The following is a 14,164-nucleotide window of genomic DNA, read 5'->3' as shown; positions in this document are numbered from 1 at the left end:
TGAGTGTGATCTGATGCGTGTGTGTACTCACCTGTGAGTCGCGGCTCCGTGTCAGTTGGGCCAGAGCGAGCGTGCATTGCGTGAGGGGGGCGGGGCCTGCAGAGAGCCAGGGAGAGAGGCCAATCCGTGTGGGGGGGCGGGGCCATGGCGAGCCCAGCGGCCAATCAGCTTTGTGTCACCGTAAGGACACAATTTCGGAGCATGACAGACAGACAGACAGACAGACAGACAGACAGACAGACAGAATAAGGCAATTATATATATAGATGAGTGGGCACTACCATGCTCAGGTGCTCGGTACTCGTAGCTAGTGATGAGCGGGCACTACCATGCTCGGGTGCTGTGTACTAGTAACTAGTGATGAGCGGGCACTACCATGCTCGGGTGCTCAATCCTCGTAACTAGTGATGAGCGAGTGTGGCGCCCCTGAGGCTTCAGTCGCGACAGAGTATTGCATTCAATTTTGGGTGTAATGCTAAACCCGGATCCTGAAGAGGTCAGTTCCGGTTTCACCGCATTACACACTCAAATACACACCAGGTTGCGCCTGTCCCCAGGGTAATAAAAGGGGTTGGCCACAGAGTGGCATTTACAGGATGCCCTCATACAGGGGCCCCAGTCCAACTAGCTGAGGACCTTAGAGGGGAGGACGAGCAGCTAGCAGGGGAAGTCAGGAGCAAACACAACAGTTAGAGAGTTCTCCAGCAGGAGAGCAACGGAGAAGTCGCATCTTACACGTGGTCCGGGGGAAGAAGAAGTTCACACAATTGCCATGGGGAGAGGGAGCTCTACTTCTCTTGGAACCGACAACACACAGGGCGCGGCAGGACCCTAGGGAAGATCACACTCCATATTGGTTTTCCAGAATCTGCCTGGACGGGGAAAGTTTCAAGCTTCCCTGACAACAAACTGCCCTGGAGCACAGTGCCATATAGGATCCGGGGCCTTGGATTACTTCAGACCCCACAGGGGACCTGCAGCACCTGCATACAGGGACAAGAGCCCAACTCATGAATCCCAGGGTCCCCTCGTAGCTTCAAGCCAGGGGATCCACAGCACAGGCGTTACAAGGCGGGAACCCACCGAACACCACACCGGACTGATCTCTAAAAGGATTCGGGTTCGACGGAGCCCATCACAGCAAGTGACTGGTATTACCTGGGTGAGCGGCACAGCACTAAAAGTGAGTAAACAACCTGGAACCGCATCCATAGACTGTCTCTCGTTTATCGACAACGCCGATTCGGCGCCCGCCATTACTGCTCCCCCTCATCATCCTCCCTGGGGCCTGCTCCACCTGTGGGGAGCGATAGCATCCCTAGCTGCTACTACCATCCGCCTCGAAGGACAGCAACAGCAGCGGCGGCCGATTACATGTCCGCATACCACAGGTAGCGTCATGACATTTACCTCACTACCTCCATCATCTTTACCCTGCCATTTTCTGTACGCCTTAGGGCAACTGAGTCGGGCTGCGCCGCCCGTGACAATGACAAACGACAGCCCGGTGACGAGTAGGTTAAACAAGCACTACCATGCTCGAGTGTTCGATACTCGTAACTAGTGATGAGCAAGCATTACCATGCTCGGGTGCTCAGTACCCGTAACTAGTGATGAGTGAGTGTGGCGCCCTGAGGCTTTAGGTGCCACAGGGTACTGAACCTCACCCGAGGTGCAGTATTCAACTCGGATACGGAGAAGGTCACCAATACATTTACTCAACACATAACATGGATCTCATCCTCTGGCTACCTGGACACCTACCCTAGATCAGTCCCATCAGGAGGAATGGGACCTCTTGCCCATTAGTTCAGCAACCCGGGGGCAGGGCACTGACTGAGGACGTTAGGAGCCATGTTACAAATTAGGGAGTTAGCGCCAGGCGCAGGAAGCACAAGGACGGACTCAGGAACGGACAAGCAAGGAAGCAAGGACAAGGATAGCAAGGGGCCCGTGGTCTGGAGCTGGAGGCTTGACCCCGATTCTTAGGAAGGAGGGGGATCCTAGTGTTCGCGGGGAGTGCAGCAGGCACCCGGGACCCGTTCCACGGCCCAGGAGCTGGGGTGGAGGGAAACCGATGAAAGGCGACGTACAGAAGGAAACACCGGCCTTGACCTCCGAACTATCCGGGGTCGGCTGAAGCCCATCACAGCGGGACGTGGCACACCAAGGGCAGAGTGACTTCAGTGAGTAAAAAGAACTTGAACTGCACCCTCTGTGTCGTCCCATCATTACCGGTGCCCTCACCATCACACCCCTGCGCCATAGGAGACTACTACTCCCAACATCCTCCCTGGGGCCTGAGCTCTGCCTGTGGAGAGCTGTTCCATCCGAGCCTATCATCTGTCCCAGAGAAGAGTCCCTGCAGTGGCGGCTAAAACTGGCCGCATACCAAGGTGACGTCACGAAGACAAATCCCATCATCCCCATCCTCATCTTTAACTGACACAGACGGGGTCACGGAACAGAGCCAATCTGCGGTGACATCCCGAACCAGCCCGGTGACGGGTAGCCCTCCCCTGAAGGCCCCGTGGGGCGCGTCATGAGCACTACCATGCTCGGGTGCTCAGTACTAGTAACTAGTGATGAGCGAGCACTACCATGCTCGGGTGCTCAGTACTCGTAACTAGGAGGATCGCTTTAAATTCTCTGGGTCTGTGTGCTTTTAGTTTCCAGAACGGACAGCATGCGGGCAAGAAATATGGTCAAGATAATATGACTGGAGTGGTTCATGGCTACTCAGGTTAAGTACCAGCAGAATCACCCCCTAAATATGCGCCATACAGTGTGCAAACACCATCTGCCTACTATCCCATTTCTAGATCTCCTTCATGACACAACATCCTACTTGTATGATAGAGAACTACAGTTTCCTACCCAAAATAGCGCCCAAGTAAATCCTTCTCAGTGCTATCTTTTGGAGGGGAATGGTCACAGCTTTAACAGGGAGAAAATCACCGAAGACCCAACGTGCCCAAAAAACAACCACAACTAAGTTAAGGGCGTCGGAGGTGGGGGGGTGTTAAGTGTTATGGATTTTTGACAATTCTTTCCCCCTTGTGTCATACTTGGCGCCTTCAGGCCTCACGCGGGATCAGTTTTTGCCTTTTGAGTTTCTTCTTATTGACAATAAATCTTGTAAAAATACACAACGAGCTGTTGTGTCATGTGGTTTCCCGATTACCACAAATATGAGAACATAACAGAGCTAAGGCTATAAAAACCACACAACCGCGCTGTATGAATAGAGGAGGTCACAATCCCGGAATATGTATAGATTGCTGTCATTTACACCGGATAAATGTCATACAGAGGCCCTGTGTAAAATTTCACCGGAGGTTGTCCCAAACCTTGGCAATAAATTTTATAGGCCGGTAAGTCACAATATTCAACCACATCTACAGTAGAAATTCAGAAGGAAGCCATAATTTGGGTCACATAAGACCACGTTGTCCAGAACAGATCCTTTCTTCGGAACAACTGACCCCTGTGTTCCCAAATAACATAGTGGTTGTAATAATTCTATTAAAGGCCTTCGATCCCCATTTCCTTACACCGGTCAACAAGTTTTTGAACTTCTAAATTTACCTAAATTTGAGGGAATCTGATGAAACGTACCACGTATGGTTTGTAGCCACAAATAGTGCCCTGAGTAAACTGTCCCCAAGTTAGCCTCCGATGGAAAAGGCAAATTCTTTTGGTCAGATACCAGACGCTCAGTCACCCGGCAAAATATCAAAATGCTAGATGTAAAAAAAGAGAACAATGGAAGATTTCAAAAACTATGAGCAAGGAATGCAAGTTTTCCTCTTTTAAAAAGTTTTCAATATCTAAAATATTTTTTTCATGCAGGGTCCCCCCTTTAGGTGGATATGTTTTCATATTTTCAAGCCTTTTGACATGCCAATCACATCGAGGTTGGTGCCTAATCACTAAATGTTCTACCTCTCCATGTGCCAAAGCTTTGTTTTCTAAAAAAATCTGACCTGGTTGTGTGATGGGCACACAGGAGCAGCGCAGCTCTGATACTTTTTGTCTTATTGGAAAATCTGCAGCGGTGACAGCACCGGCTGTAACCTGTCAACAAAGAATGAAGAGCAATTCTGGACCTGGGGAAGTTGACTATTGTTGTGGTTGTTAATTTGCATGTCTGCAAGCCTATAACAAAAAAATAAAATCAATCATGGCCATTCCTTTAAGGCATGAAAAACTAAACTGGAAGGTGGCACGACTTCTTATGATTAGAAATACCGTATATACTTGTTTATGAGCTAACTGTTTCAGCACTTTTTTTTATGCTGAAAATATCCGTCTCGGCCTATACTCAAGTGAGGGTCCCACTTCTGGATTATAAAATGCACTTTGTTTCCACCAAAACTGGGAAGAAAATGGGGTTGTGTCTTTTAATCGGGATAAACCTTAGAAGGTCGGCAAGGAGGGATCAAAGGACAGCGGGTACGCGATACTGTGGCTCGGGGGTGTTGCGGCAGTGTCGCGGTTCAAGAGGGTCGGCCATACTGTGGCTCGGGGGTGTAGCGTCGGTATCGCGGCTCAAGAGAGTCGTCAATATTGGACTGGGGGCTCAGGAGTGTCGCAGCGTGCCGGCAGGCCGGGGTCGCTATTAAGCCTGTCTGTGGGCTGCGGGCTTCACTGAGCCCGCTGATGGTTGACACTATAGACTTCAAGAAAACGGATGAGGAAGGAGTGTGTGCAGAGATTGAGATCTCTACTCTCCGAGATATCAATCTGCGCATGCGCCGTTTCGGCAGCCATTTTCTTGAACTCTATTGTGTCAACTACTGGTCGGCTCAATGGAGAGAGCAGCCTGCCGGCAGGCTCAATGTCACATGCCGTGACGCCCCTGAGCCTCCAGTATTGCTGACCCTCCTGAGCTGCGACACCCCTAAGCCCAAAGTATCACTGACCCTCCTGAGTGACAACACCCCCGATCCCGCAGTATAGCTGACCCTCCTGAGTGGAGACACCCCCGATCCCGCAGTATCGCTGACTCTCCTGAGCCACAACACCCCCGAGCCCGTAGTATCGCTGACTCTCCTGAGCCGCGACACCCCCGAGCCCGCAGTATCGCTGACCCTCCTGAGCCGCGACACCCCTGAGCCCGCAGTATCGCTGACCCTCCTGAGCCGCGACACCCCCGAGCCCGCAGTATCGCTGACCCTCCTGAGCCGCTACACCAGAGTCTGAAGTTTTGCCGACCTTCCGTCCTGTAATCCTCTTGAGCCGTGGACACCCCCGACATCCGAGCCCGCAGCATCGCCAACTAAGCCTCCTAAGCCGCTCTACCACCAACGCCACCCTTTTAAGTTAATATAAGACACACTAGGATTATAAGACGGACCCCCATTTTAACATTAATTTTTTTTCCCAATTTTCCCTCTCTAAATTTGGGTTGCGCCTTATAATCCTAAGCTTATACGTGAGTCAATAAGTTTTCCCAGTTTTTTCGTGGCAAAATTAAGTGCCTTGGCTTATATTCAGGTCGGCTTATACTCAAGTATATACAGCAAGATAAATATATATGCAAAATTATCCGAAAAATCCCTGGCACAAAGTAAACACCAATTGAATATGAATGGAAATAGAACGCGGAGTATACAACGACATCTCTCTATTTACCTGTCATTATTGAGTTGCACTATTTCGAAACCCTAATCAAGGAGCGGTCTGCTTTCATTTCTCACCCTAGTTTTATGTAATGAAATGCGAAGTGACAGGAGCTGACGATGCAATTTACCACGCATCCAGCTGTAAGAACGAGCGGCCAAATAAATAACTGATAACACGTTTCAAAACATGGAGCTTTATGGAAGAGGGGAGGAGGAGGGAGGCCAGGCCGCCGGTTGAGAACGCTGGAAAGAAATGGTTTTCTGGATCACGCCCTAGCTTCTGGGCAACAAGGATTAATTACCAACACACAAAGGTGGTAGTGACTACATCATGCCACACGATGCCATCTTATAATAGAGACTTTCAAATTAAAGACACATAGTTGACAACTTTCCCGAAACGCACAATAGACTCCCAGAAAGAGAAGACTCGGAGAAATTTTTGGGCACACACCGAACTTTTCTTAAGCTTCCTGGAAAAATGGTTACACCGCCATAATCGGAAAAGATGTGGAGGAGAGGTTAAAAAACTGGGCAGAAAAAGGTTATGGGGCAACCATTTTTTGGGGACATTCAGGCTGAATTTATTTTTGGGTCATGAAGGATAAGGTTTTTAGTTTTTTTTTTTATCAGTGTGGTGGACTGATGTGTCCAATAAGATGAAACACGTCCTATCCTATTGAATGGGCGAATGTGACCTGTGGCTTGGTCAGATCTCTCGGTCCTCCAAAAACTCAAGTCTTGTGAAGAGTCCTAGGTTATAGGTCCATGTATGTGTTCTATCCACAAAAGGCATAAAGGTTGGAGAGTATGGTCAAAACTTACTCCCAACTTACGAGCGTGATCGTTATGTGTCCGACAGCGTGACATTCACACCGCCATTCATGGAAGTGGCCATCTATCTCCAAACATGCCAAAGACAAGAAGTGGGGTGGTGGAGCGCATGTGTCAGCGGTTACGAACAAGTCCCAAAACCCTCCCAGCAATCGTGGATAGGGGAGAACACTTCAAAAGCTTACTTTGGATAACCTTTTTTCCTGAAGGTCTCAAAAGTAACAACTGTGTGAGCAAAAAAGCTGGCCCTAGGTGTGAGATAATCGTCCCATTCTATAAACATACGTCATGCATATTAATGGCATGGCGCAGGCACCACTTCAGGCAGTGAGAGCAGGGTCCCAACATTGGGGTTCCAGCGCAGGTACCCCTTCTAGCAGATGATTACAGGACATGTGAACTCAGCCTCACCTCATTCCTGCAGACATAAGGGGGTCATAGTCCGATATGTGATAGCATGTTGGACCCATAGGGCTTCTGTATGCCGGCCCAGAGTTTGGATTGGTGACTTTATGCTATATAAAAACTTTTCCAGTGCTAAGCAAACAAAAAAATATATGTGAAGACTGTCACATATCTCGGGTCATCTCTCACTGAAAGGAGCCGGCTGCTTCTCTGCAGGGCGGGCGCCGTGCCCCTAACCCTCCCGGGTCCGGTCGCAATCGTTTCGCCCCTGCATATGACCATAATCCTACTACTATCTAGTAAGAAGTTAAGAAGTAGAGGACAGATGGGTAAAAGGATTAAAGAAAAAGTGAAAGCACCTGGAGTCCGGCTACTTCCTTATGAGAAAAAAAACAAAACAAGCCAACTACAGTATTTATTAACCCAATGCAAACAATCGCACAATGCGGTAAACTAATCTCTTTCTTGGAAATGATCCAGTTATAGTCTATAGATCTGACGGTCTATACCCCGGCATCCGTGTATTTTAATTCTATGGATTCCCCTTCGGAACAATGACAATAAATGGTTTCCAATACTACGGCCCAAAAAAAATTACTCCATCTGGTTCATAGTTTCTGGAACCAAGTCCTCATAATACATATACGATTTGTATGGAGCCGCTATATGGTACACAGAGGGCCGTAGGGTCTAATTCTACCTTAGATGATCAGTACAGAACTGGCATATGGCACACAGAGATCCGTAGAGTCTTATTGTACCTTAGATCGGTACAGAACCGGTGTATGACACACACAGAGGTCCATAGGGTCTTACTGTACCCTAGATGACCTATACAGAACCGGTATATGGCACCCAGAGGTCCGTAGGGTCTTATTGTACATTAGATTATCTGTACAGAACTGGTATATGGCCCATGAAGCACCCCACGGGGTCTTGGTAATACTCATCACCAGGCCAGTGAGGGTCAGGGATGTCACAGGTGGCCCTGCCCGGTTTCGTGACCCCGAGGTGACCACGAGGGGATGAAGGATGTTGGGATGAGGAGGATGAAGGGGTTGAGGATGTTGGGAGAAGTTGTCTCGTGACGCCACCTGGGGTGTGCGTCCAGGGATTAAGCCGCCGCTGTGGGTCCTGTCCTCTGGGGCACATGGTGTCGCAGCTTGGATGGTTCGGCTCCCCACAGTTAGAGCCAGGCCCCAGGGAGGATGAAGGGGGCGGTAGTGACTGTTGGTGCCGAAGTGGGGCGGCGGCACCGGCAATCAGGGGCTGACACAGTGGTTGCGGTTCAAGGTCTTTTACTCACAGTCCGATTGTCACCCTTGGAGTGCCGGTCTCTGCCGTGATGGGCCCCAGCCGTTCCTGGATAATTCGTAGGTCACCGCCAATGTTCCCACTGTGTGTCCTTTCTGGTTGGGGTCCCTCCAATCCCGTGGATGGAATGTGGAACTGGCTGCAGGTGTTTCCTGCACTCTCCGCAGACCTGAAATCTCCTTTAGCTGTGTAGATCCCGGGCTGAGCTGCCTGCTCCAAGCCGTGGGTCTATCAATGCTCCAGAAGTGTGAGATGATGCCTGGACCGAGGTCTTGACTGTGCTCCTTACCCCAAGCTGTGCCCGGGGTTAACTAAGTGTGAAGATGCTCCTTCCTTTTCCCCACTTGGTGCCCGCCCCCCAGGTGGTTGTCCTAGTGATCGGGAAATCCCCATGCCTCGTGATGGCCACCCCCCTGTCTACCCTAGGCCAATCCCAGTGGGAAGCACCTGACTGTGTGTGGTTTGTGAATGTGGTGAACACCAGCAATTAACCTCTTCCTTAATCGGGATGAGTACTGCACCTTAAGTGAGATGCACTACCCTGTGGCGACTGAAGCCTCAGGGGCGCCCCACACACAGAGGTTAGTAGGGTCTTTTTGCACCTTAGATGATCTGTACTGAACCGGTATATGGCACACAGAGGTCCGTAAGGTCTAATTGTACCTTAGATGATCTATAGAGAACTGGTACATGGCACACACAGAGGTCCGTAGGGTCTTAGATTTCATTTAAAGGGATACTGATCTTATTCTCTGATGGATTCTGAACAAATCCGACATGACCTACTACACTACAGCTTCTATTTCTAGGGCAGAATTAGATATCACCTGAAAGTGTGTGGTAAACCAACATCTCCGAATGCCACCATACAGCCATGCACAAAGCCTAAGAAGATATGTTCTCATCTACTGCACATCTCCTTTTATCGGAGACTTCGTAGATGTCAGATGATCAAATATGATGGCTTAATTTGCAAAACAAAATATGTTCCTATGCGTTTTTGTCATAATGGATGATCTCCACCAACACTTTTTATCACAGTACAATCCAACAAGCAAATTTTTGGATTGACCGATGGTGGGTGAAAGCCATGGTAGGAAATGTATTCAATGGTGAATCCATGGCAAAAATCTTCAAGTTCTGCCAACAATTTCCAATTACACATGGACCAGACATGGAGATGGCCATTTACAAGATGGCTCCCCACTGGACGATAACCGTAAAAATAAATGCTCCGTTCATCCAAGAGTTTTCAACACAGAAAGGGGTGAAAACCACTCAGACACCTCCGAAAGCGTTTAAACTCTAACGGTCACGTCCTTCTCGTTCCTGTCAACATTTTGGACGAGAGAATAGCGACCCCATACACGTCAGATGGTGGGCCAATGTGTATGGGGGCCTTAAGGGTTTCAGTTTTACTAGACACTAGGGACTCAATATGCAAATTGTCTCTTCAGGGAGGAAGGAGATGAAATCTAGTGCCCACTATTGGAAGTAGCAATCCTAAAAGTCAAAAGTGGCTCTCCAACGAGACTTAAGGCCGCTTTACACGCTACGATTTATGTAACCATCTCACCGTGCGGAGCTGCCGCCCCACCACCGTGCGGAGCTGCCGCCCAACCACCGTGCGGAGCTGCCGCCCAACCACCGTGCGGAGCTGCCGCCCAACCTACACCCCACCTACTGTCTCCTCCCCAAAATCCTTTAGGCTATGTGTCCACGGTAGAATGTACCTGCGGATTTTTCTGCCTGAAAATCCGCGACTTTCGCGGCAAATCCGCACCCGCGGATTTGCCGCGGATTTTTTTTTTTTTTTTTTTTCCCCATTCAAAACCAAAAATCCGCACCAAATCTGCACCAAACAATTGACATGCTGCAGATTTTTCCGGATCAAAATCCGCGGCAAATCCGCAGCGGAAAAATCCGCAGCATGGGCACAGCATTTCCAAAATGCCATTGAAATGGCTTGGAAGTGTCACTGCCGCAGATTTTCGGGAAATCCGCGGCAAATCTGCGGCAAAATCCGCGCAAAATCCGCAGCGTGGGCACATAGCCTTAGGATGTAAGCCCGCAAGGGCAGGGCCCTCTTCCCTCTGTGCTAGTCTGTCTATTGTAATTTGTATATGTATTCTGTATGTAACCCCCTCATGTACAGCACCATGGAATCAATGGTGCTCTATAAATAAACAATAATAATAATAATAATGAGTGACGTGACACGCCCAGATCGTAGTTACAATTTGCTGAGATCGCACATAGGTCGTTTATTAGCGGTCACACGTAATGATCGCACAAGCGACGCAAAATCGTTCAGCGATATATTGTTTGACCAAGGCGGTCGTGTGGATGTTGTTCGTCGTTTGCAGGGTGTCAAACGTACCAATATGTCTGCTGCAATCCAAACGACGAATAATATTTTGAAAATGAACGACGTGTTAGCGATCAACGATTTTCAACCTATTTGCGATCGTTCGGAGTTGCACGTAGGTGTCACACGCAACGACGTCGCTAACGATGCTGGATGTGCGTCACGGAAACAGTGACCCCCGCTGACATATCAGATAAATCGTAGCATGTAAGGCCGGCTTTAGGATTTATGCCAGATCAGAACCTCAATTTGCAGACATTGTGTTTCGGGGTGATTGCCCCTCATCAGTGCAAAGTATGAGATCTGATCTGGCTGTATGAGAAGCTATAGTAGGGTCTAAGGGGAAAACATTTCCCCTTAGGGAGTCAATAGTAATTCTTAAAAGGGTTGTCTAAGGCTGAATTCAAGATGTCCGTGTGTCACCATCCAAGTACAGACCAAGGATGTAGACCAGCAGCGGGTTATCTGACCTGAATTTGACAACCACGTATATACCAATGAGGCTTTTGGGTTTAGGTTAAGAGACCCGAGGCGAATCTGGGCATCTCGTTCCATTTCCACACACGGACGTCTGAATTAGCTGTTAGGGCTCGCTCACACTGCCATATTTTGTGTCCAAGTGCAATCCGACAAAACATCACACTTGGACCAACGTAAACCTATAGTATAATGGGAGTCAATGGGAAACAGGAGCATTTTTCCAGAAGAACTTCTGGAAAAATGCTTGAGTTCCCCATTACATTATGCTCGGTACTCGAGTTGAGCCCTTCTGAGTGTCCGACCTACTCTTTCGAGCACCCAAGCATGGTAGCACTCGCTCATCAGTACTTGTCACACAATACAACAAATATCTGGTTGTATTTTTCCCCGTGTGGATACTTACTAGAATTCTCCATTTTTGACAAACAGTAAGGTCTCACAAAATTCCATACATTTTTTTGGGGGGGTGGATAGGAGACAGGACTTCATGAAAAATGTGCACACAAGGAAATAGAGCAAATTAGGTTCTTGGCTGTATCTAGATACGATCAGATGGCTGCCAAGTGATAGGTGACACCGCTAGATCACTTCACTGGGGATATCCAGAGGCGTCACGTCACACAGAGCCACCCCTTTAGATTCCACAGGTCAAAATGGAAGCAGGTCTCCAAGCTGTGAAAGTGGTGGAAAGCAGCAGGGGAGACATCCACTACCTACATGTGGAGTCTCTAGTATTGTAGAACTATAAATTCCAGCATGAAAATAATTGAAAAATGCAACTTTTTGCCTTAAAACTCTTCTATAAATGTAAAAGTATTAGCAATGGTGCAGCCCAAGAGGAAGGGGGCACATTTTACCTCCATAGCAGGTAGAACTGTACATTTTGATGAGTACTTGGCTGAAAAGTGCCCATATAGTGTCCTTACACAGGGGCCCATAGAGTGTATCTGCACGCCAGTGCTGTGTGTGTGTGTGTTATTATATAAAATATATATATATATATATTGTACACACACACACAAACTTGTTATAAAAACATGCATGCAGAAAAATAAGACAAAACAGCATTTTTATGAGCTCTTGGGCTGAAAAGGGCCCATATAGTGTCCTTACACAGGGACCCTTTTCTATTTGTGTCCACCAGTGTTGCTCATGATATATTATACGCACATACATACAAACTTGTTTGTTATAAAAACATACATGCAAGCAAAAAGAAAAAAAAAATGCATTTTTATGAGCTCTTGAGCTGAAAAGGGCCCATATAGTGTCCTTGCACATGGGGCCTTTTCGGTCTGTGTTCACCAAAGTTGTGCGTGATATAGAGAGAGAGATAGATAGATAGATATATATATATACACACACACACACACACACACACACACACACACAAACTTGCTTGTTATGAAAACATGCTGTACATGCATGCAAAAATAAAAAATGACAAAACAGCATTTTTATGAGCTTTTGGGCTGAAAGGAGCCCATATAGTGTCCTTGCATAGGAGCCCTTCTCAGTCTGCGTGTGTGTGTGTGTGTATGTGTGTATATATATTATATATATATATATATATATATATATATATATATATATATACACATACATACATACATACATACATACACACACACAAGCAAAGGAAAGAGATTTTTTTTTTTTTATGAGCTCTTGGGCTGAAAAGGGACCATATAGTGGCCTTGCACAGGGACCCTTTTCTGTCTGTGTGGATATAGATTATATATATTATATATACAAACACACATACAAACGAATTTGTTGGTTGCTAAAACATACATGCAAAGAAAAAAAAATAAAAATGACAAAATAGCATTCTTACGAGCTCTTGGGCTGAAAAGAGCCCATATGGTCTCCTTGCACAAGGGTCCTTTTTGGTGTGTGTTTGTATACACACACACACACATATATATATATATATCTTGTTGGTTACACAATCATACATGCAAGCAAAAAAATGACAAAACAGCATTTTTATGAGCTGACATCAAACAGCCGTGTACTTATAAAATTCCTCGGATTATTACAATTACAGGATTAAAGGTTCTAGAAGTAATCCTAATACACAGGGTGGGTAGATGTGATGTGGTGCTTAACGGCAAAAATAAAATGTGTCACTTTCTGAGCTGTGAACAAGTCACATGTAACAATAACAATATAATGCACTAAACCAAATCTGATCCACAATATAGATACATTTAGTTATATAATGTTTTGCACTTACCACTTGTAGCTTTAATGATTCACACCCTGGAACTAAAAACAGCTGGAGTGCAACTAATCAATAACAACAAATTAATTGCGGTGTTCCAAAATGGGAGAAAAAAAACTGCAGCTTTTAAAGAAAAAGAAAAATAAAGGAATGGAAATCAATAACCCTTAACATGTCCAATGGAAACCTTTTGCACTTGATCTTCCAGCTGCCAAACAGTTTTTTTGGTAGGAACCAAATCTGCAGCAGAGCAGGCTCCAGAGGCAGGGGGTCCACTTTCCAGTGCTGAATCACAATGTTCCTCCTTTTCCTGTAAGCTCTCCCTCCCCCTGTCCTTTCCTGTGCCAGTACAGCCCCTACTACTAATATGAGGTTTGGCTTTCAGCCTCAGGTATCTAGAGGAGGAGGAGGAATTGGAGGAGGAGGTGGTGTATAGTGCAGGTCACATGGACAGCTGAGGAGCAGGTAGAATGCTGTACAAAGGGCTGGAGGCAGGTGTATGTGAAGCCTTGCATTCCTTCATGACTACATGTGAAAGCTGCACATCCAAATGCCTGATTTAATCAAGAGCAATCCAACGTAAGCTCCCTGCAAATTCACTCCCTAATTTGCTAGTGGTGGAGTGTGCACAGAGGACACGCAGATCAGACCAGGAGTGTGCACAGAGGACACGCAGATCAGACCAGGGGTGTGCACAGAGGACACGCGGATCAGACCAGGAGTGTGCACAGAGGACACGCAGATCAGACCAGGAGTGTGCACAGAGGACACGCAGATCAGACCAGGAGTGTGCACAGAGGACACGCAGATCAGACCAGGAGTGTGCACAGAGGACACGCAGATCAGACCAGGAGTGTGCACGGAGGACACGCAGATCAGACCAGGGGTGTGCACGGAGGACACGCAGAT

At 47.4% G+C, this 14,164-nt stretch overlaps 1 protein-coding gene across 1 annotated transcript in view; it reads right to left on the bottom strand.

Annotated features, from left to right (window-relative positions):
* PRRG2 (proline rich and Gla domain 2) overlaps window positions 1–13,610 on the bottom strand; it is a 54,271-nt gene extending 40,661 nt beyond the window's left edge. The window contains exon 1 of the mRNA XM_075329402.1: window positions 13,268–13,610. The gene's annotated coding sequence lies outside the window, so the exon portion shown is untranslated. The remainder of the gene's footprint in view (window positions 1–13,267) is intronic.
* Window positions 13,611–14,164: the final 554 nt, after the last annotated feature.

Source organism: Anomaloglossus baeobatrachus, chromosome 11, assembly GCF_048569485.1.
Source record: "Anomaloglossus baeobatrachus isolate aAnoBae1 chromosome 11, aAnoBae1.hap1, whole genome shotgun sequence".
Classification (NCBI taxonomy): domain Eukaryota; kingdom Metazoa; phylum Chordata; class Amphibia; order Anura; family Aromobatidae; genus Anomaloglossus; species Anomaloglossus baeobatrachus.
Note: the sequence above shows the minus strand (reverse complement) of the source record. Positions and strands in the feature narration are given on the sequence as shown.